Here is a 21,391-nt window from a genome sequence, read left to right as displayed (position 1 = left end):
CGATCGCAAGAGTGAAGCAGACAGTGACCAAGAATGCAGGCCTGAGAGTAGTGATGAGGAGGAAGAGGAGGAACAAAACAACTTGGTCTTAAGAAGAGTGTTGCATTCGAAATCTGTGGATGAGACACAACGAGAAAATATTTTTCACACTCGGTGCAAGCTAAATAATTCAACTTGTAAACTTATTGTCGATGGGGGGAGTTGCGCCAATGTAGTAGCTGCAGGTCTAGTTAATAAACTACAATTGGCAACTACAAGGCACCCAAAACCCTGCAAACTTAAGTGGTTGGAGGAGGACAACGAGGTCTCGGTGAGGAAATAGGCCTTGATCAACTTTGCAATTGGTAAGTACCGGGACGAGGTTTTATGTGATGTCGTGCCTATGGACGCTTGTGATATATTGCTTGGCAGGCCGTGGTAATTTGACAGGAAGACCATTCATGATGGAGAGTCTAACACCTACAAGGTCACACAAGATGGAAAGACTAGGATTTTGCTTCCATTAAACCCAGTGATATCAAGGCCACGAAAAAGAGTACCCCCAAGGAAGGCAAACAAGTGATGTATGTCAACAGGAAACAATTTGAGAAGGAATTCCATCATCGTCAGATAGCATATGTTCTCGTGTCTAAGGAGATAAAACCATTTGCTGACATTGAGAATCGCAAGTTAAAGGAATTATTACACGAGTTTAAGGATGTTTTCCCCGACGATTTACCTCAGGGACTACCACCAGTCAAAGGGATTGAACATCAAATTTATTTGATACCTGGAACACCAATACCCAACAAGCCTCCATACAGATGCAATCCTGAAGAAACAAAGGAGATGCAGAAACAGATTGATGAATTAATGGAGCGAGGTTACGTTCGGGAAAGTATGAGCCCGTGTGCAGTGCCTACACTATTGGTACCAAAGAAAGACGGGACATGGCGCATGTGTATTGATAGCCGAGCCGTCAACAATATCACTATCAAGTACAGGTTTCCTATTCCACGTTTGGATGACTTATTAGACGAACTCAGTGGTTCCAAGCTATTTTCGAAAATTGATCTCCGAAGTGGATACCATCAGATTCGCATGAGAGAAGGTGATGAATGGAAGACCACATTCAAAACAAAGCATGGCTTGTACGAGTGGTTGGTGATGCCGTTTGGATTAACGAATACCCCCAGTACCTTTATGAGGTTGATGAACGAAGTATTTCGCCCTTTCCTTGGCAAATTTGTGGTAGTTTACTTGGACGATATTTTGGTGTACAGCAGATACGAGGACGAACACATAGGACATCTACGCCAGGTATTTGAGGCACTCCAGAAGCAGAAACTTTATGCCAAGTTAGAGAAGTGTGACTTTATGCAGCAAGAAATCGGATTCCTAGGCTACATTGTTACGCATGAGGGTATAAAGGTGGATCCAAAGAAGGTAGAGGCAATTGCTTCATGGCCAGTACCTGCCACAATTACGCAAGTACAATCTTTTCATGGGTTGGCGTCGTTTTATAAAGAATTTCAGCACCATTATGAGTCCTATCACGGAGTGCACCAAGCATGGAAAATTCGTGTGGACGCAACAAGCACAGAAGGTTTTCGAGTTGATGAAGGAGAATATGTGCAATACTCCCATATTAGCATTGCCAGACTTCACGAAGCCTTTTGAGGTCGAATGTGACGCGAGTTGAACGGGGATTGGCGCAGTTCTAACGCAAGGAGGTAGGCCAATATCCTACTTCAGTGAGAAATTAAATAGTGGCAAGTTGAACTATTCGACGTACGACAAGGAGTTTTATGCCATGGTTCGTGCACTAGACCATTGGAGCCATTACCTCAAGCCTCAAGCTTTCGTTCTACATTCCGATCATGATTCCTTGCGGCACATTAACAATCAACATAAACTAAATGCCAGGCATGCAAAGTGGGTTGAGTTCCTACAATCATTCAATTTTGTAGCAAAATACAAGGCAAGTAAGACTAACATGGTTGCAGATGCACTTTCAAGGAAACATAATTTAATAGCAATGGTGGATTTTAGAGTCCTGGGGTTCGAAATTATCAAAGAATACTATGAAGGAGACTCAGATTTCAGCACAATTTACAATGAATGCAAGCATGAGATCGCCAATCCGTTCAATCTGGTCGACGAATTTTTATTCAAAGGCAACAAATTGTGTATTCTTAAATGCGCCGTCCGAGAGCTCTTAATTCGTGAAGCACATGGAGGAGGATTAGCAGGGCATTTTGGCATTAATAAAACTATTGATTTACTGCATGAACATTTTTATTGGCCAAAAATGCATGGTGATGTGCAGGCCGTCTTAGCACGGTGTGGAACTTGTCAGCGAGCCAAGAGTACTTTTCACAAGGGTCTTTACACACCACTTCCAGTTCCAGAGCGCCCTTGGGAAGACGTCAGCATGGACTTCATTGTGGCTTTGCCTAGAACGCAAAGGGGTAAGGATTCGATAATGGTTGTAGTTGATCGTTTTTCAAAGATGGCACACTTTGTGGCTTGCCACAAAACCGAGGATGCAATGGGAGTAGCCAATCTGTATTTCAGAGAAATTGTTCGTTTGCATGGAATTCCAAAGACTATTGTTTCTGATCGTGACAGTTTGTTTCTCAGTTACTTTTGGAAAGGTTTGTAGAAATTGGTTGGCACCAAACTTTTGTTTAGCACGTCACATCACCCTCAGACTGACAGACAAACAAAGGTAACAAACAGGACAATTGGTTCTTTACTTCGAGGGCTGGTAAGCAAGACAGGTAAAGATTGGGATGTTAAGCTATGTCATGCAGAATTTGCTTATAACAGGACACCTACATATGCAACTCAGCATTCCCCATTTGAGATCGTGTATGGTGTTAATCCATATGTGCCTATTGACCTAATTGCATTACCAAAAACCGAGTATGTCCATGATGATGCTAAGAAACATGCTGAGACTATGGTGAAGCTACATAAACAAGTGAAAGAACACATTGAGAAGTGAACAACATGTATAAGCAGCACGCCTACAAGGGTAGGAAGCCACGATTATTCGAAAAGGGTGATTTGGTTTGGATCCATATGCGCAAAGAACGTTTTCCAGGTAAACGTAAGCATAAGCTTATGCCCAGGGCTGAAGGACCTTTTCAAGTTATTGATAGAATCGGAGACAATGCATATAAACTCGACATTGGGGATGAATATGGCGTAGCTAGTACTTTCAACGTGGGGGATTTAAGTCCTTACTTAGATGACACGTAAATACAAGAATTGAGGTCAATTCCTTTTGGAGAAAGGGAGGATGATCAGGAAGCAAATACAAGCATTGATGACAAAGAGTTGATACTAAGTCGTCAGGAAGTGCGTGGAATAAAAGAATTAACAATCCATGGATTAGGGTTGGCGCAGGGACATTGTTACATAGCTAGGTTATAGATAGTTTTTGTGTTTTACAAGATAAACATGTGGATTGTTCATGTTATCTTTAGGCATGTGAGTAATAATAACTAAAGTAGGATAAGTTTTTGTTTTCCTAGTAGATAAACATAGCTAGTTCTAGTTGGATTAGCATAAGTCGTACCCTATATAAGGGACAAATTATTATCAATAATAGGTAGATTAATATTAGTTTTCAATACAATTCTTCACACGTCATTGTGAGTTTTACGCAATTCTTGAGTGTTGTAGCTTCAATACTCATCTCTCTAATTATGTTTTATGATTGAGTGTTCTCATAAAACCATAAACACCTTTTAGCCTTAGGTTATCGAGTGTTCCAACTTAATTTAAAAGTCATACGAAATTTCTAACTTGTGAGTGTTCCAAGTTACCAATTTCACCTATCACTAACTTAGTTCTCACGCAATTCATCATTTGAGATTAAGTTATATATCACATTACTTTGTGGGTTTCGTAATCTCATAACATGTTTGCTAGTAACCTTAATGCATATGATTTTGGTTAATTTGGGCTTTTTACCACGAGGGAAAATGGGGCCCCAAAATATAACTTCACGGGGTTTGGTGAGGTATTAGGCCTAATGGACCCAATGAAATGATTGTCCAATCCCCATAGAATGAGTTTGATGAGTAATGGGTATGGATTGTGATTGAATAGGTTTTCTAATACCCTAATCATGTTTGGTAATTGCCTAAAAGCATATCATCATTGGTTAATTTGGGCTTTTTAGTACAAGGAGACACAACGGGTCCCAAAACTCAGTTCGATGGAGTTTGGTGAGGTTTTGGGCCTAATGGACCTAGTGGCATGATTGTCCTTTTTCCATAGGATGACTTTGATGAGTAATGGGTATGGATTGTGATTGGATAGGTTTGGTAATGCCTAAACCATGTTTGGTAAGTACCTTAAATAATATTATCTGACGTTGATTTGAGTTGTTTAGTGCAAGAAGGGACAGCGGGGACCCAAAAATCAAGTCCATGGGATTCAGTGAGGTAATGCGCCTAATGGATCCAGTGACATGATTGTCCAATCCCTATAGGATGGCTTTGATGAGTAATGGGTATGGATTGTGATTAGATAGGTTTGGTAATACCCAAACCTGATTTGGTAATTACCTAAAAGTATATCATCTAGGGTCAATTTAGGCCTTTTTAGTATAAGGATGGACAATGGGGGCCCAAAACTCAAGTTCATGGGGTTTGGTGAGGTATTTGGCCTAATGGACCCAGTGGTGTGATTGTCCAATCCCCATAGGATGACTTTGATGGTTAATGGGTAAGGATTCTGATTAGGTACGTTTGGTAATGGCCAAATAATGTTTTATAATTTGGAGATATCTTGACATTTCCCACTTCAGTAATAGTTTTAACACTTCCATAAGGTAAATCTACTCTAATTTCTTTCCTTAGATTTCTAACATTGCTCATAATTTCTTTATTCCTTGTAAAGTTATCACTAGCACCTAAATCTATAAGCCATGCACTCAAAGCACACAACTTTGCATCACTCATCTCTTTCGTGACTGTAACATTACCTGCAAAATTGCTCAGGCTAGTCACTATTCCATTCACCTTCTCTCCAACATCATTTCCTAGAGCAAATGAATTTGTTATTTGGTTTCACTCCACAGCTTTCACCTTGTTGATTTCCAAAGTCTAGAGGGTTGTCTCCTGCATAGAGATTTCCTTCCCTTGTCACATTTGCAGCCTGTCTCTGGTTTGGTTTCGCTTAGGGTTTTTGAACCAATCTGGATATCCCACTAGCTTGAAGCATTCTTCCTTGAGATGTCCTCTCATCCCACAGTGGCCACACCTTTTGGCTTCCCTTTCCATCCTCATTTTCTTGTAATCTTTCTTTTGGAAGTTCTGAAGTGGTCCAAGGCTTTGACCTTGTTTGTTCACAACCAAAGCACTCACTTCTGCTCCAAGATTAATCTCTCCAGTGATCTGTTTTTGCCTTTCCACTTGAACAACCAAGTTGTAGGCTTTATTGACGCAAGGGCTCCATCACTTGGAAATTAGTCTTCATATGGTCATAACCTGAGTTCAGTCCCATGAGAAACTTGAGAAGTTTGTTGTTCTGTTCCATTTCTAACACTTTCTTCACCACATTGCAGGTGCATTTGGCCATTGCACCACAACTGGATTCTTGTATATCTTCCAATTCTTCAATCTGATCCTACAGATCCTTCCGTTTGCAGTAATATATATTCTCCAACTGCCTGGTTGTTTTGCTGCATCTCCCATAGCTCCTTTTTGAGTTGAAATAGTTGAGGAGTATTAATTTACCCATATCTCAAAACCCAATGTGAGATCCATGGCTGAATGGTTGCTTAAAGCACCCAACTCATCATTGGGGAACTCGTAGGTTCGATTCCTCTCTCGTCACTAGATCCTGGTCAAAATTCTTCCTGAGGAACAATGGGGGCGGTTCGTTCCTCTTCCTACCAGATAAGAATTCGACCTATTTCCAGAAGTCTCTGTTTTCAAAGGTTGTTGCCGCTAAGCCAGAGGCTGGGCTAGGGGGTGCATAGTCCGATCATCCAAAGAAACCTGAGACACTAAGCGATCCCACCGCCGCCGGTGAACTAAAACGACACTGGGGTTGATCCCTTTCCTGTTGATGCAAGTAACTGAACTGCCTTAAGATACGAATGATAGCCCACAACCTTTCATGGCCTTGCGCCCTTAGGAAAGTCATCAGTCCTCTTGAATAACCTATGATTCTTCATTTCCTCTTTGATTAACCTCTTTTTTGGACAAAATTCATTCCCCTTAATAAAGAATTCAATAGCATTTGACTAACTCGGGTTTAGTAAAGCAATACTGATCCCCGGAGATTCCTTCCAAGGAAATGGGAATGGATATAATGGCACAGGCTCTTTCTGAATTGGTGCACTCACCCCCTTTATTGACTAGTGGGATATTGAAGCAGATAACCCTCTCGCCAGTCGATCTTCGTCTCCTCCTTTTGTCCAATGATTCCTTCCAACAGTCGTGAACAAGCCCTGCTAACAACTCTTTGTCCGATTCTATTCCTATTACCTGCTCGATAAGGGTCGTAAATCGATCCGGGAATTTCATTAGACCTCGAATGTGCTCTGACTCTTGGAGGAAGATCTGCTTGAGAGCATCAAATCGTTGCTGCTTTTGCTATTGGTTTACAAATCGCTGCAACCAATATCCCGAAAGTAGCCTCCGTCCCCTTTTGAGTAGAATGATGGGCTCTTAGGAATAGAAGTGGGCATGAATGGAGCTTCTAGGACTGTGTTGACTGAAGCTCTCTTTGTCCATCTAATCTTGATTTGCTGTAAACAGATGATAGTGCCAATTGGCTTATTCGATGCTCACTATTAGGAGTTAACCCGATCGAGATCAGATGATGCAAGGATAGGATTTGAGAGACTCTCTGGCAATTCGCCTCTTTCGGGATCTTTTATGACTCTATTAGCTATTTAGCTTCTTTCTTCCAACGTCCAACGAAGGTCACTTCGCTCGCCTAAGAAGGAGCTGTGGGACTTTTTTGGATCAATTGCTGAGGAGCAGACGATCTTGGCTTAGAGAAATGCGCCTTTTAGCTTGTTATCGCTTTTTAGGTTCTTGCTCTGGTTTCACGGAATCCCTCACCCAGTTCCATATGGTTCTGAAGGAAATCCTAGGGCATTAACCTTTTTGGGAAGCCGGTCCCTTTACATAGCCATAATAGGAAGTTGTTTTGAAGTAGTTGCAATTGAATATTTGAATCGGCTGGTCTAGAATCAGCTGCTAGAGAATAGGCCGCTAGGGATATAAATGTGCTAACTGTTCAATTAACCAGTGTTCTATTTGTAATTGAATGCGTATCAGCTGTGATTGAATCAGTAAGCACTGCAGATCTAATCTATAAAGAATTACCCTCATTTGATCTTAGATGGGATGAATACAAAGGAAGTCTTTTTCATTTTTATGATGCATACCCCTTCCTCATTAACTATGTCATGTCACTTCCTTTAGTTTAGCAGCTCCGGTATCGGTAGCATTCAATAGCCGGAGATGAAATAACAAAGGTTACGGATTCAATTGCTAGTCCAACAAGAGCGTCTGATGGAACAAACCCTATTCTTTCTGTAACTCATACTCTCACATCACATCGGTTACTCAAGCATCTTATTCGGTAACAACCGATTCTATTTAATAGCAAAAAAGCCCTTCTCCAACAGCCTATTCTGATTTAATTGCTAAGAGCGCATTCTGCCGATTCGATGTTTATTATAGGAAAAATCTTCTTCACTGACTTTGATCACCATCAGCTGTTTCTTCTAACATTAAGACTCTTTCAGGAGAAGTGAACTTAAGAAGTTCAGAGGCCCCTTGTCATTAAGAGCTTAAGACGAAAGGCAAGGACCAAGAAGAGTTACTCGTTCTAAAAGATCCGAGAGTATATTCACTTTTCTCTAAGGCATGAAAAGAGAAGGAGTACTTTTCTTTATTACACTTATAAAAGAAATAAAAGGAAGAGTTCCAAAAGCTTCGCTTTAGCGATTACATACCTTAATGCAAGTACTAAGTAAGTCAACTACCTTGCAGTGCAAAGTCTAAGATCAAGAGGTCTTTCGCAGGAAAGTCACTGTAGCCTCTTTTTTTCTAAGGAGGGGTATGAAAACCCTATTGATTCCTCTAAAGTAGGATTTCCGCTAACGAGAAGCCTACTTCTATCAAAACCTTTGACTGACTCTGGAGGTTGGATCCGAAAGACAAAGTTCAATATTCTTATTTGCATGAAAGATGCCCTTATCATACTAAGGCGCTAAGACGCTGTTCACAACTTAAAAAGAAGATGGTGAACCCTATACAATGTCTTTTTTTCTGGGTCTAGCCCCCACTTATGTAATATCTTACAAAAAAGTGAGAATGTCTTATTTAGCAAAGAAAGCTATAGCGCATAGCGCAACCAATTCTGTGATGTATTATAATATTTTTATTAAATGATCTTAACATATATAGCGTCAGATGTTATGAAAGTAAGGCGATCCCCGAAAGCGAAGAAATGAAATTAAAGCGCATTGGATTCATCGATCATATAGAATGTGTGTCGCGAGTGACCCGTCTGCGCAAAGGCAGAATAGCGGATTGGCTTGTCTTGCCTCTATCTTCCGGGGACTCCTAGGGCTCTTTCAATTGGACTTGTCTTGCTTAACTCGTCGAGTAGTGACTCTCCCGGAATGAAGATTTGTTCGATCAGTATCCTGAAAAATCCTTAAGAATTAATGAGTAGCTCCTAGCCCCTACTTCTATCATTGGTGCTATCATCGTATTATAATCATTCCCGCAGGACCTCTTTCTATCAATTGAATAAGATAGAGGGTAGAAAAGAAGGGGATGGGTGGATGGGCCATGAGAAGGAACGCTAGCTAGATTCTTAACACATGCAAGTCGGACAGGGGGAAGAAGCGGGGTAGAGTAATTGGAAAAACTCATCAGGCTCATACCCTGAAGATTACAGGTTCGAATCCTGTCCCCGCCAAAGAACTTTTTTTTTTTCATTTTGGGATATGTTGTTTTTTCGGGAGGGAACATGAGAATGAGGTTTGTTTCATTTTTACATAAATGCTTACCAAAGGAACACAGGTTGGTTCGAGAACCCCTTGGTTAAAGGAAAGAGGGGTCCTGATTCCGGGATGGAGTCGTATGACGCGAGAGTGTCACGTACGGTTCCTTTGAGAAGGGTGTGATACCACCACCTATCGGCTCGACGAGCGGTCCACGGAGCTGCATCCTTACTCACCTGGTCTATGCACATCGCTTTCTCCAGGAGGTTGGCCGCCTATCCTAGATCTTCCCATTTCCAAGAGGATCCCGGGCTCGATCTGGTTTAGTATCAAGGTGGTTCTCTTTCTCTTTTTATATGTATGGGTCAGTGCAGCATTTCCACGAAATCGTTATGATCAATAAATGGGACTTGGCCGGAAACTGTTCTCGCCTCTATCATTAGCTCGGTTAGTCGCCATTTCTGGTGTTTTAGTCACCTTTCAATGGCTCCTTTAATAATGTGCGAGGAATTTCTCTATTGAGTAATGGGAATCGGGCTACTCCCCGAAAATGTCCATAGTTGGTTGGGGATTCATTTGTTTCAAATGTTTTCAAGATACCTATAAATTCTTACACCAAGAATTGACAAGCGGACAAGATTCTTAGAGACGTTGAGCTCTTCCTGCAGTCTAGTCTCACAGTTTAGGCTCTTGCTTCACCTTATGGAATATGGCATGTGAGAAGAAGACTGGCTCCCCGGGTGAGGGTAGTATAAATTCGGGACGTAGCTATGCCTTAGAAGGGACACTAGGGACCCAAAACTCAGTCAAAGGGTTTGTGAGCTATTGTGCCTAATGGACCCAGCAACATGATCGTCCAATCCTCATAGGATAGCTACGATGAGTAATGGGTATGGATGTGATTGGGTAGGTTTGGTAATGCCTAAATCATAATTGTCAATTTACTAAAAGCATATCATCTTAGGTTAATTTGGGATTTTTAGTACAAAGAGGGACAATGGGGCCAAAAAATCAGTTCGACAGGGTTTGTTGAGGTTTTGGGCCTAATGGAACCAGTGATAGGATTATCCAATTCCCATAGAATGACTTTGATGAGTAATCGGTATGGATTGTGATTGGGTAGTTTTGGTAATGCCCAAACCATGTTTTGTAATTACCTAAAAGTATATATTATCTAGGGTTAATTTAGGCTTTATAGTATAAGGATGGACAACGGGGCCCCAAAACTCAAGTCCATGGGATTTGGTGAGGTATTGGGCCTAATGGACCCAGTGGCATACTTGTTCAATCCCCATAGGATGGCTTTGCTGAGTAATGGGTAAAGATTGTGATTGGGTAGGTTTGGTAATGCCCAAACCATGTATTATAACTACCTAAAAGCATGTGATCTAGGGTTAATTTGGGCTTTTTAGTACATAGAGGGGCTCTAGTGGCCAATAATTCAAGTCATCAATGGGGTTTGGTGAAGATTTGGGCCGAATGGAACGAGTGGCAAAATTGTCCAGTCCCTATAGGATTGATTTGATGAGTAATGATAAAGGATCGTGATGAGGAGAACATCCTTTACTTAGTGGTAGTTACATCAATGTATATGATTAGGGTTAATTTGGGCTTTTTAACACAAGGAGAGATAAAGAGAACCCAAAACTCAAGTCCATGGGGTTTGGTGAGGTATCGGGCTTTATAGACCCAGTGACATGATTGTCCAATCCCCAACGGATGACTTTGATGAAAAATGGGTATCGATTGTGATTAGATAGGTTTGGTAATGAACAAATCTTGTTTGGTAATTACCTAAAAGTATATCATCTAGGGTCAATTTAGGCTTTTTAGTATAAGGATGGACAATGGGGGTCGGGCCCGAAACGCAAGTCCATCGGGTTTGATAAGGTATTGGAGCTAATGGACCCAGTGGCGTGATTGTCCAATCCCCATAGGATGGGTTTGATGAATAATGGGTAAGGATTCTGATTAGGTAGGTTTGGTAATCCCAAATAATGTTTTATAATTATCTAAAAGAATACGATCTAGGGTTAACTTGGGGTATTTAATACAAGGAGGGACAATATGTCTATGGGGTTTGGTCAAGTATTAGTCTAATAGACCTAGTGGCATGATTGTCCAATTCCTATAAGATGGTTTTGATGAGTAATGGTTATGGATTGTAATTGGATAGGTTTGGTAAATCCCAAACCATGTTTGGTAATTACCTAAAAGGATATCATCTTGTGTTAATTTAGGCTTTATAGAATAAGGATGGACAAAGGGGTCCCAAAACCTAAGTCCATGTGGTTTTGTGAGATATTGGGCGTAATGGATCCAGTGACATGATTGTCCAATCCCCATAGAATGGCTTTGATGAGTAACGGGTATTATTATGATTGGATAGGTTTTGGAAATGCCCAAACCATGTTTTATAATTACCTAAAATCATATGCATGGGGTTAGTTTTGGCATTTTAATACAAAGATGGACAATGGGGACCCAAAACTCAGCCTAGGGGGTCCGGTGAGCTATTGGGCCTAATGGATCCAGCGATATGATTGTCCAATCCTCATAGGATGGCTTTGATGAGTAATGTGTATGGATTGCGATTGGGTAGGTTTGGTGATGTCAGAACCTTGTTTTGCTAATTACCTAAAAGCATTTGATCCAGTATTAATTTGGGCTTTTTAGTACAAGGAGAGACAATGGGGGCCCAAAACCAGGTCAATGGGGTTTGGTGAGGTTTTGGGCCTAATGGACCCCGTTGCATGATTATTGAATTTCCATAGGATAACTTTGATGACTAATGATAAAGGAATGTGATTGAGAATATTCTGGACTAAGTGGGTTTCGTAATCCCTAGAACATGTTTGCTAGTTACCTTAAAGCATATATTTTGGTTAATTTGGGCTTTTTACAATGAGGTAAAATGGGGGCCCAAAAAATAACTTCATGGGGTTTGGTGAGGTATTGGGCCTAAGGGACCCAATGACATGATTGTCCAATCCACAAAGAATGACTCTGATGAATAATGGGTATGGATTGTGATTGGATAGGTTTGGTAATGCCCAAACTTGATTTGGTAATTACCTAAAAGCATATTTAATCTAGGGTTAATTTAGGCTTTAAAGTATAAGGATAGACAATGAAGGCCCAAAACTCAAGTCCATGGGGTTCAGTGAGATACTAGGCCTAATGGACCCAGTGGCATGATTGTCCAATCCCCATAGGATCGCTTTGATATGTAAAGGGTATGGATTATGATTGGATAGGTTTGGTAATCTCGAAACCATGTTTTGTAATTACCGAAAAGCATATGCTCTGGGGTTAATTTTGGCATTTTAATACAATGATGGACACTAGGGACCTAAAACTCAGTCCAAGGTGTTTGGTGAGCTATTGCGCCTAATGGACCCAACGACATGATTGTCCAATCCTAATAGGATAACTATTATGAGTAATGGGTATGGATTGTGATTGGATAGGTTTGGTAATGGCTAAACCATGTTTGTCAATTGCCTAAAAGCATATCATCTTAGGTTAATTTGGGCTTTTTAATACAAAGAGGGACAATAGGCCCAAAAATCAATTCGATGGGGTTTGTTGAGGTTTTGGGCCTAATGGAACCAGTGATAGAATTATCTAATTTCCATAGAATGACTTTGATGAGTAATGGGTAGGGATTGTGATTGTGTAGTTTTGGTAATGCCCAAACCATGTTTGGTAATTACCTTAAAAGAATATATCATCTAGGGTTAATTTAAGCTTTATAGTATAAGGATGGACAATGGGGCTCCAAAACTCAAGTCCATGGGGGTTTGGTGAGGTATTGGGCCTAATAGACCCAGTGGCATGCTTGTCCAATCCCCATAGGATGGCTTTGCTGAGTAATGGGTAAAGATTGTGATTGGGTAGGTTTGGTAATGCCCAGACCATGTATTATAACTATCTAAAAGCATGTGATCTAGGGTGAATTTGGGCTTTTTAGTACATGTAGGGGCATTAGTGGCCAAAAATCCAAGTCAATGGGGTTTGGTGAAGATTTCGGCTGAATGGAACGAGTGGCATGATTGTCCATTCCCTATAGGATAGATTTGATGAGTAATGATAAAGGATCGTGATTGGGAGAACATCCTCCGCTTAGTGGTAGTTACATTAATGTTTATGATTATGGTCAATTTGGGATTTTTAACACAAGGAGAGATAATGAGAACCCAAAACTCAAGTCCATGGGGTTTGGTGAGGTATCGGGCCTTATAGACCCAGAGACATGATTGTCCCATCCCCATCGGATGACTTCGAAGAAGAATTGGTATGGATTGTGATTCGATAGGTTTGGTAATGAACAGACCTTGTTTGGTAATTACCTAAAAGTATATCATCTAGGGTCAATTTTGGCTTTTTGGTATAACAATGGAAAATGGGGCTCGAAAATACAAGTTCATCGGGTTTGGTGAGGTATTGGGCCTAATGGACCCAGTGGCGTGATTATCCAATCCACATAGGATGGCTTTGATGAATAATGGGTAAGGATAATGATTAGGTAGGTTTGGTAATCCCAAATAATGTTCTATAATTACCTAAAAGAATACGATCTAGGGTTAAGTTGGGGTATTTAATACAAGGAGGGACAATATGTCTATGGGGTTTGGTGATGTATTGAGTCTAATGGACCTAGTGGCATGATTGTCCAATTCCTATAAGATGGTTTTGATGAGTATGGGTATAAATTGTAATTGGATAGGTTTGGTAAAGCCCAAACCATGTTTGGTAATTACCTAAAAGGATATCATCTTGTGTTAATTTAGGTTTTATAGAATAAAGATGGACAAAAGGGGCCTAAAACCTAAGTCCATGTGATTTTGTGAGATATTGGTCCTAATGGACCAGAGACATGATTGTCCAATCCCCATAGGATGGCTTTGATGAGTAATGGGTATGATTGTGATTGGATAGGTTTTGGTAATGCCCAAATCATATTTTATAATTACCTAAAAACATATGCTTATGGGTTAATTTGGCATTTTAATACAAGGATGTACAGTGGGGACCCAAAACTCAGTCCAGGGGGTTTGGTGAGCTATTAGGCCTAATGGATCCAGCGGCATGATTGTCCAATCCTTGTAGGATGGCTTTAATGATTAATGGGTATGTATTGTGATTGGGTAGGTTTGGTAATGTCAAAACCTTGTTTGCTAATGAGCTAAAAGTATTTGATCTAGGGTTCATTCGGGCTTTTTAGTACAAGGAGAGACAACGGGGGCCCAAAACACAGGTCAATGGCATTTGGTGAGGTTTTGGGCATAATAGACCCCGTTGCATGATTATTCAATTTCCATAGGATAACTTTGATGACTAATGATAAAGGACTATGATTTAGAATATCCTCGACTAAGTGGGTTTCGTATCCCCAGAACATGTTTGCTAGTTACCTTAAAGCATATGATTAAGGTTAATTTGGGCTTTTACAATGAGGGAAAATGGGGGCCCAAAAAATAACTTTATGGGGTTTGGTGAGGTATTGGCCTAATGGACCCAAAGACATGATTGTCCAATCCGCAAAGGATGACTCTGATGAGTAATGGGTATGGATTGTGATTGGATAGGTTTGATAATGCCTAAAAACGATTGGTAATTACCTAGAAGTATATTTTATGTAGGGTTAATTTAGGCTTTATAGTATAAGGATAGACAATGAAGGCCCAAAATTCAAGTCCATGGGGTTTGGTGAGATATTTCGCGTAATGGACCCAGTGGCATGATTTTCCAATCCCCATAGGATCACTTTGATGCGTAAAGTGTATGGATTGTGATTGGATAGATTTGGTAATGTCGAAACCATGTTTTCTAATTACATAAAAGCATATGCTCTGGGGTTAATTCTTGCATTTTAATACAATGATGGACACTGGGCACCCAAAACTCAGTCCAAGGGGTTTGGTGAGCTATTGCGCCTAATGGACCTAGCGACATGATTGTCCAATCCTCATAGGATAGCTATGATGAGTAATGGGTATGGATTGTGATTGGGTAGGTTTGGTAATGGCGAAACCATGTTTGTCAATTGCCTAAAAGCATATCATCTTAGGTTAATTTGGGCTTTTTAGTACAAAATGGGACAATGGGGCCCAAAAACCAGTTCGATGGGGTTTGTTGAGGTTTTGGGCTAAATGGAATCAGTGACAGAATTATCCAATTCCCATAGAATGAGTTTGATGAATAATGGGTATGGATTGTAATTGGGTAGTTTTGGTAATGCCCGAACCATGTTTCGTAATTACCTAAAAGTATATATCATCTACGGTTAATTTAGGCTTTATAGTATAAGGATGGACAATGGGGACCTAAAACTCAAGTCCAAGAGGTTTGGTGATGTATTGGGCCTAATGGACCCAGTGGCATGCTTGTTCAATCCCCATAGGATGGCTTTTCTGAGTAATGGGTAAAGATTGTGAATGGGTAGGTTTGGTAATGCCCAGACCATGTATTATAACTACCTAAAAGCATGTGATCTAAGGTTAATTTGGGCTTTTTAGTACATGGAGGGTTACTAGTGGCCAATAATTCAAATCAATGGGGTTTGGTGAAGATTTGGGCCGAATGGAACTTGTGGCATGATTGTCCACTCCCTATAGGATAGATTTCATGAGTAATGATAAAGGATCATGATTAGGAGAACATCTTCCACTTAGTGAAGAACACTTGCCCCCCCCGTCTTACCGCGGCTGCTGGCACGGAGTTAGCCGGGGCTTCTTCCTCGAGTCCTGTCATGATCGCGCACTCAACGAAAGAGCTTTACAAGCGGCATTACCCTTCTTCACTCACGCGATAGTGGTAGTTACATCAATGTATATGATTAGTGTTAATTTGGGCTTTTTAACACAAGGAGAGACAATGAGGACTCAAAACTCAAGTCCATGGGGTTTGGTGAGGTATGGGGCCTCGTAGACCCAGTGACATGATTGTCCAATCCCCGTCGGATGACTTTGATGAAGAATGGGTATAAATTGTGATTAGATAGGTTTGGTAATGAGCAAACCTTGTTCGGTAATTACCTAAAAATTATATCATCTAGGGACAATTTAGGATTTTTAGTATAAGGATGGACAATGGGGGCCCAAAACGTAAGTCCGTCAAATTTGGTGAGGTATTGGGCCTAATGGACCCAGTGGCGTGATTGTCCAATCCCCATAGGATGGCTTTGACTAATAATGGGTAATCCCAAATAATGTTTTATAATTACCTAAAAGAATACGATCTAGGGATATGTTGGGGTATTTAATACAAGGAGGGACAATAGATCTATGGGGTTTGGTGAGTTATTAAGTCGAATGGACCTAGTGGCATGATTGTCCAATTCCTATATGATGGTTTAGATGAGTAGTGGGTATGGATTGTGATTGGATAAGTTTGGTAATGACCAAACCTTGTTTGGTAATTACCTAATAACATTTTATCTGGCGTTAATTTGAGCTTTTTAGTACAAGGAGGGACAGTGGGGACCTAAAACTCAAGTCCATGGGGTTTAGTGAGGTATTGGGCCTAATGGAACAAGTGACATGATTGTCCAATCCCCATATGATGGCTTGGATGAGTAATGTATAAGGATTGTTATTGGGTAGGTTTGGTAATGCCCAAACCATGTTTTATAATTACCTAAAAGAATATGATCTAGGATTAATTTAGGCTATTTATTACAAGGAGGGACATTGGGGGACCAAAACTCTTCAGGTCAATAGGGTTTGGTGAGATAATTACTCTAATGAACGTAGTGGCATGATTGTCTAATCCCCATATGATGGATTTGTTGAGTTATGGGTATGGATTGTGATTAGATAGGTTTGGTAATGCCCTAACCTTGTTTGTTAATTACCTAAAACCATATGATCTCGGGTTAATTTGAACTTTTTAGTACAAGGAGGGACAAAAGGGGTCCAAAACTCAAGTTAATAGGGTTTGAAGAGGTATTGGGTCCATTGGACCTAGTTGCATGCTTGTCCAATCCCCATACGATGACTTTGATGTGTAAAGGGTTGGGATTGTGATTGGATAGGTTTTGTAATGCCCTAACCATTTTTTGTAATTACCTAAAAACATATGCTTAGGGGTTCATTTTGGCATTTTAATACAAGGATGGACAGTGGGGACCCAAAACTCAGTCCAGGTGGTTTGGTGAGCTATTGGGCCTAATGGATCCAGCGGCATGTCCAATCCTTATAAGATGACTTTAATGATTAATGGGTATGGATTGTGATTGGGTAGGTTTGGTAATATCAAAACCTTGTTTGATAATGACCTAAAAGCATTTGATTTAGGGTTAATTTGGGCATTTTAGTACAAGGAGAGATAATGGGGGCCCAAAACACACGTCAATGTAGTTCGGTGATTTATTCGGCCTAATGGACCCTGTGACATGATTGTCTAATCCCCATAAAATGGCTTTGAAAAGTAATGGGTATGGATTGTCATTTGATAGGTTTGGTAATGCCTAAACCTTATTTGGTAATTACATAAAAGTATACCATCTAGGGGTAATTTAGGCTTTATAGTATAAGGATGGATAATGAGATCCCAAAACTCAAGTCCATGGATTTGGTGATATATTGGGCCTAATGGACCTAGTGGCATGATTGTCCAATCCCGATACATGACTTTAATGAGTAATAGGTGTGACTTGTAATTGGGTAGGTTTGGTAATGTCAAAATCTTCTTTGCTAATTACTTAAAAGCATTTGATCTAGGGTTAATTTGGGCTTTTTAGTACAAGGAGCAATAAGGGAGCCCCACAGGTCAATAGGTTTTGGTCAGGTTTTGGGCCTAATGGACCCCCTGGCATGATTATTCACTCCCCATAGGGTATCTTTGATGACTAATGATAAAGGATTGTGATTTAAAAATCCTTTACTTATTGGATTTGGTAATCCAATAACATGTTTGCTAGTTACCTTAAAGCATATGATTTTGGTTAATTTTGGCTTTTCACCAGGAGGGAAAATGGGGGCCGAAAATATAACTTCACGGGGTTTGGTGAGGTATTAGGCCTAATGGACCAATGAAATGATTGTCCAATCCCCTTAGGATGACTTTGATGAGTAATGGGTATGGATTGTGATTGAATAGGTTTTGTAATACCCAAACCATGTTTGGTAATTGCCTAAAAGCATATCATCATTGGTTAATTTGGGCTTTTTAGTACACGGAGAGACAATGGGGCCCACAATTCAGTTCAATGGAGTTTGGTGAGGTTTTGGGGCTAATGGACCTAGTGACATGATTGTCCTTTCCCCAGAGACCATGTTTGATAAGTACCTTAAATAATATTATCTGACGTTAATTTGTGTTGTTTAGTACAAGAAGGGACAATCGGGAGCCAAAACTCAAGTCCATGGAATTTAGTGAGGTAATGCGCTTAATGGACCGAGTGACATGATTGTCCAATCCTTATAGGATGGCTTTGATGAGTAATGGGTATTGATAGTGATTGGATAGGTTTGGTAATGTCTAAACCTTATTTAGTAATTACCTAAAAGTATATCATCTAAGGTTAATTTAGGCTTTATAGTATAAGGATGGAAAATGAGTGTAACACCCCGATAATTCTCTCTTTTTAGAAATACCTTTATAATATAAACTTAGAGAATTACCAAAGCATTATCGCCCGTGTGATAACGTATCGGCTTATTCAGAATTTTACAGCGGAAAACAACTAACTAAACTTTAAACTTTATTAAAAACTCAATAAATAAACAAACAAGTGTTTAGAACTTAAACAATCTAATTTAGATAACTGAAACAAACTTAAATAAAATATGTTCCTAAAAATGCAGAAAGTAAACTATACTATTAGTTACACATTCTCTCAATTCCAGATTCCCAATAGTGCACATCTGCGAACCTGTAATGTCAATGTTATACTGAATCTGCTGCCCATAAAGGATCCTCACAGGATCAATAAGGCAAAGCCATGATCACAATCACAAACAGAGCACGTAATCAGCAAAGCTGAGTACTACATACTAGAACATAAGCATTCCTAACATGATACTAAACAATAACGTGCAGGGGTAAATCATAGTATAATCATATAACATTCTGCAGCCAACTGTTACTAAACTAAACTCTAAACATCTTTTTATTACTTTAATGGAATAGTTATTGGAACAAGTTGATTATCTACTAATGCCTTTACTGAGAACACGAAATACGGTCATGACTCCGTATTCCAGAATGACCTGCGATATCGAGGAACTTTTGAACTAAAAGAGGGATGGTGATCAATCCATTCCTTAAAGAGCCCATGACACGCTCACCATGTACTCCAACCCTTAATTTCCGACTCTAGACGTGCACCAGTCTAAAGTCTATAACTATTCTCGTTACACTTTACGTTAATTTCCAATTATCACTTGTTATGACTCACATACAAGCAACATAGAAATAATAATCAGACAGTCACATCTGAACTTCTTTTATCGTAAAATTTAATAAGTGATCACAACTTACAATTCAAGACATACTTTTCTTTTTAATCTGAACTTTCTTAATTGTTGAAACTAGCAAACAATAATCTTACCTTTGAAAAGGCATAACTTATCAACTTACCAAATAAGACCCACAGTCCTCAAAAGATAGTAAAATTAAAACTTGTAAGGGACTACATGAATAACATGATTCAATCACTATAACATATATTACTTCCTCATGCGAATTAATATATAAAACTTCTTTCATGCTTGTATCAAATATTCCATACAAACATAGAATCTAGTACTCATAATAAATCTCAAATCACATGCTTGGAAACAGGCATAAAACATGTAATAATCAAATACTAGAAATCATATATATATGAACATAATAAGTTCCTATACATGATACTAAATTTTTTTTCTCCTTAAATCATGATACTAATCACATGGCACATAGGTATGTACGTACCTTGTGTAAACTAGTCTGCAGGCCACTTTTAACACCTTAAAAGTCCCCTACGAAATATTCTCCGCCTAGAAATCAATATAACCGAAATTAATACTCTTAAATAAAAATAACAACTCTAAAATATTTTAAACCCCCTTTAAATACGTTCAAATGCTGATTTTAATATCAAAACTTCAATTACTTTTAATTCCTAGCATAATACTACCATACTAGTAACTAAAACTCTTAAAACTCCATTAATAAAAACCCTTCTGAAATTCCAGCAACTTTAAAAACTAATAAACCTTCTTTAAGCATATATAAAATGTTTAAAATCATAATCTTATCAATCTCATAGTATCGAAGATGCTACTATGGTTTTCTAGTAATTAAAACCCTAAAAATCCATGCTTTAATGATTAAAACTTCAATCTAACCATAATAACAAATCTGAATTTTTATTCTTATACTTCCTTTGTTTCAAATTAAATGTTACACTTTTATTTTAAGAAGTTTCGAATTAGATGTTACACTTTCATTTTGGGTAATAATTTCTCTCTATCTCTCTCCTATCACATGGGACCCTTTTGTTTTCTTTCTCTATCTCTCTCCTCTCCAAAAATTGTCTAGGAGTCTGTGATTTTAAAAGTGTAACATCTAAAAAGAAACGAAGGAAGTAATATAATATATATATGAATTAAGATTACTTATTAAAACAGTAAATTAAAACTAATAATCATGATTAACATTAAAAGAAGGCATAAAAATATAGTCTTTAATGGAATCTTGAGGAAGAAGAAAAGAAAACAACCAACAAAGAGGAGCACAAGGAAGCGCCGAGAAGAACAGTCCATGGCAGCAGCACCCGTGGTAGTTGCTTGGTTGTTTCGAACTTTTTGTGACGTTTCTTGTTGAACAAGAAACGTTACTTGAACAGGGAAAAGAGTTTGAGAGGAAAACGAAAGACGTGCGAAGAGGAGAGAGAAAACCGAGAGAGAGCGAAAGTGAATGGCGTGTGAAAGAAGAGAGAGTAAAACAGTCTTGTGTGGGGTAAAATAATTGGGTATTAGGATATTTATAAAGGCTTCCTTTTCGGGCTTAGGAAAAAGAGATAAGGTTTAATGAAAATTGATGACAAAAAAAGATAAATAATTTGGACTTTAATCATCAATATGACTCTTTTTTTCCTTCATCCTTTTAGGATTTTCAGGTTCCTCAATTCCATTAGACTTCTTTTCTAATATGAATTAGTATTTAAAACTTTTATCAAGATATGCTTACTTAAAATATTTTCAACTTTATTAAATTATTAAAATAATTTCATTTGACTTTTAAGATAGTCAACCTTTTTAAATAGTCAAATCATTTTAAAACTAACTTGTGTTTAAATATAAATATATAAATACTAAAATATATTTATAATATCCTTTAAAATTATAGGGGATTACATTCTACCCCCCTTAAAAGAAGTTTCGTCCTGAAACTTGGCACGAAAAACTTATATACTTTTAGAAG

At 39.0% G+C, this 21,391-nt stretch overlaps 1 non-coding gene across 1 annotated transcript; it reads left to right on the top strand.

Annotated features, from left to right (window-relative positions):
* Positions 1-8,874: 8,874 nt before the first annotated feature.
* On the top strand, positions 8,875-8,949 carry TRNAM-CAU (transfer RNA methionine (anticodon CAU)). The gene has a single exon. It is a non-coding gene; the product is annotated as a tRNA-Met (tRNA).
* Positions 8,950-21,391: the final 12,442 nt, after the last annotated feature.

Source organism: Beta vulgaris, chromosome 6 (assembly GCF_026745355.1).
Source record: "Beta vulgaris subsp. vulgaris cultivar EL10 chromosome 6, EL10.2, whole genome shotgun sequence".
NCBI lineage: Eukaryota > Viridiplantae > Streptophyta > Magnoliopsida > Caryophyllales > Amaranthaceae > Beta > Beta vulgaris.
This window is presented reverse-complemented; position numbering and strand designations above follow the sequence as displayed.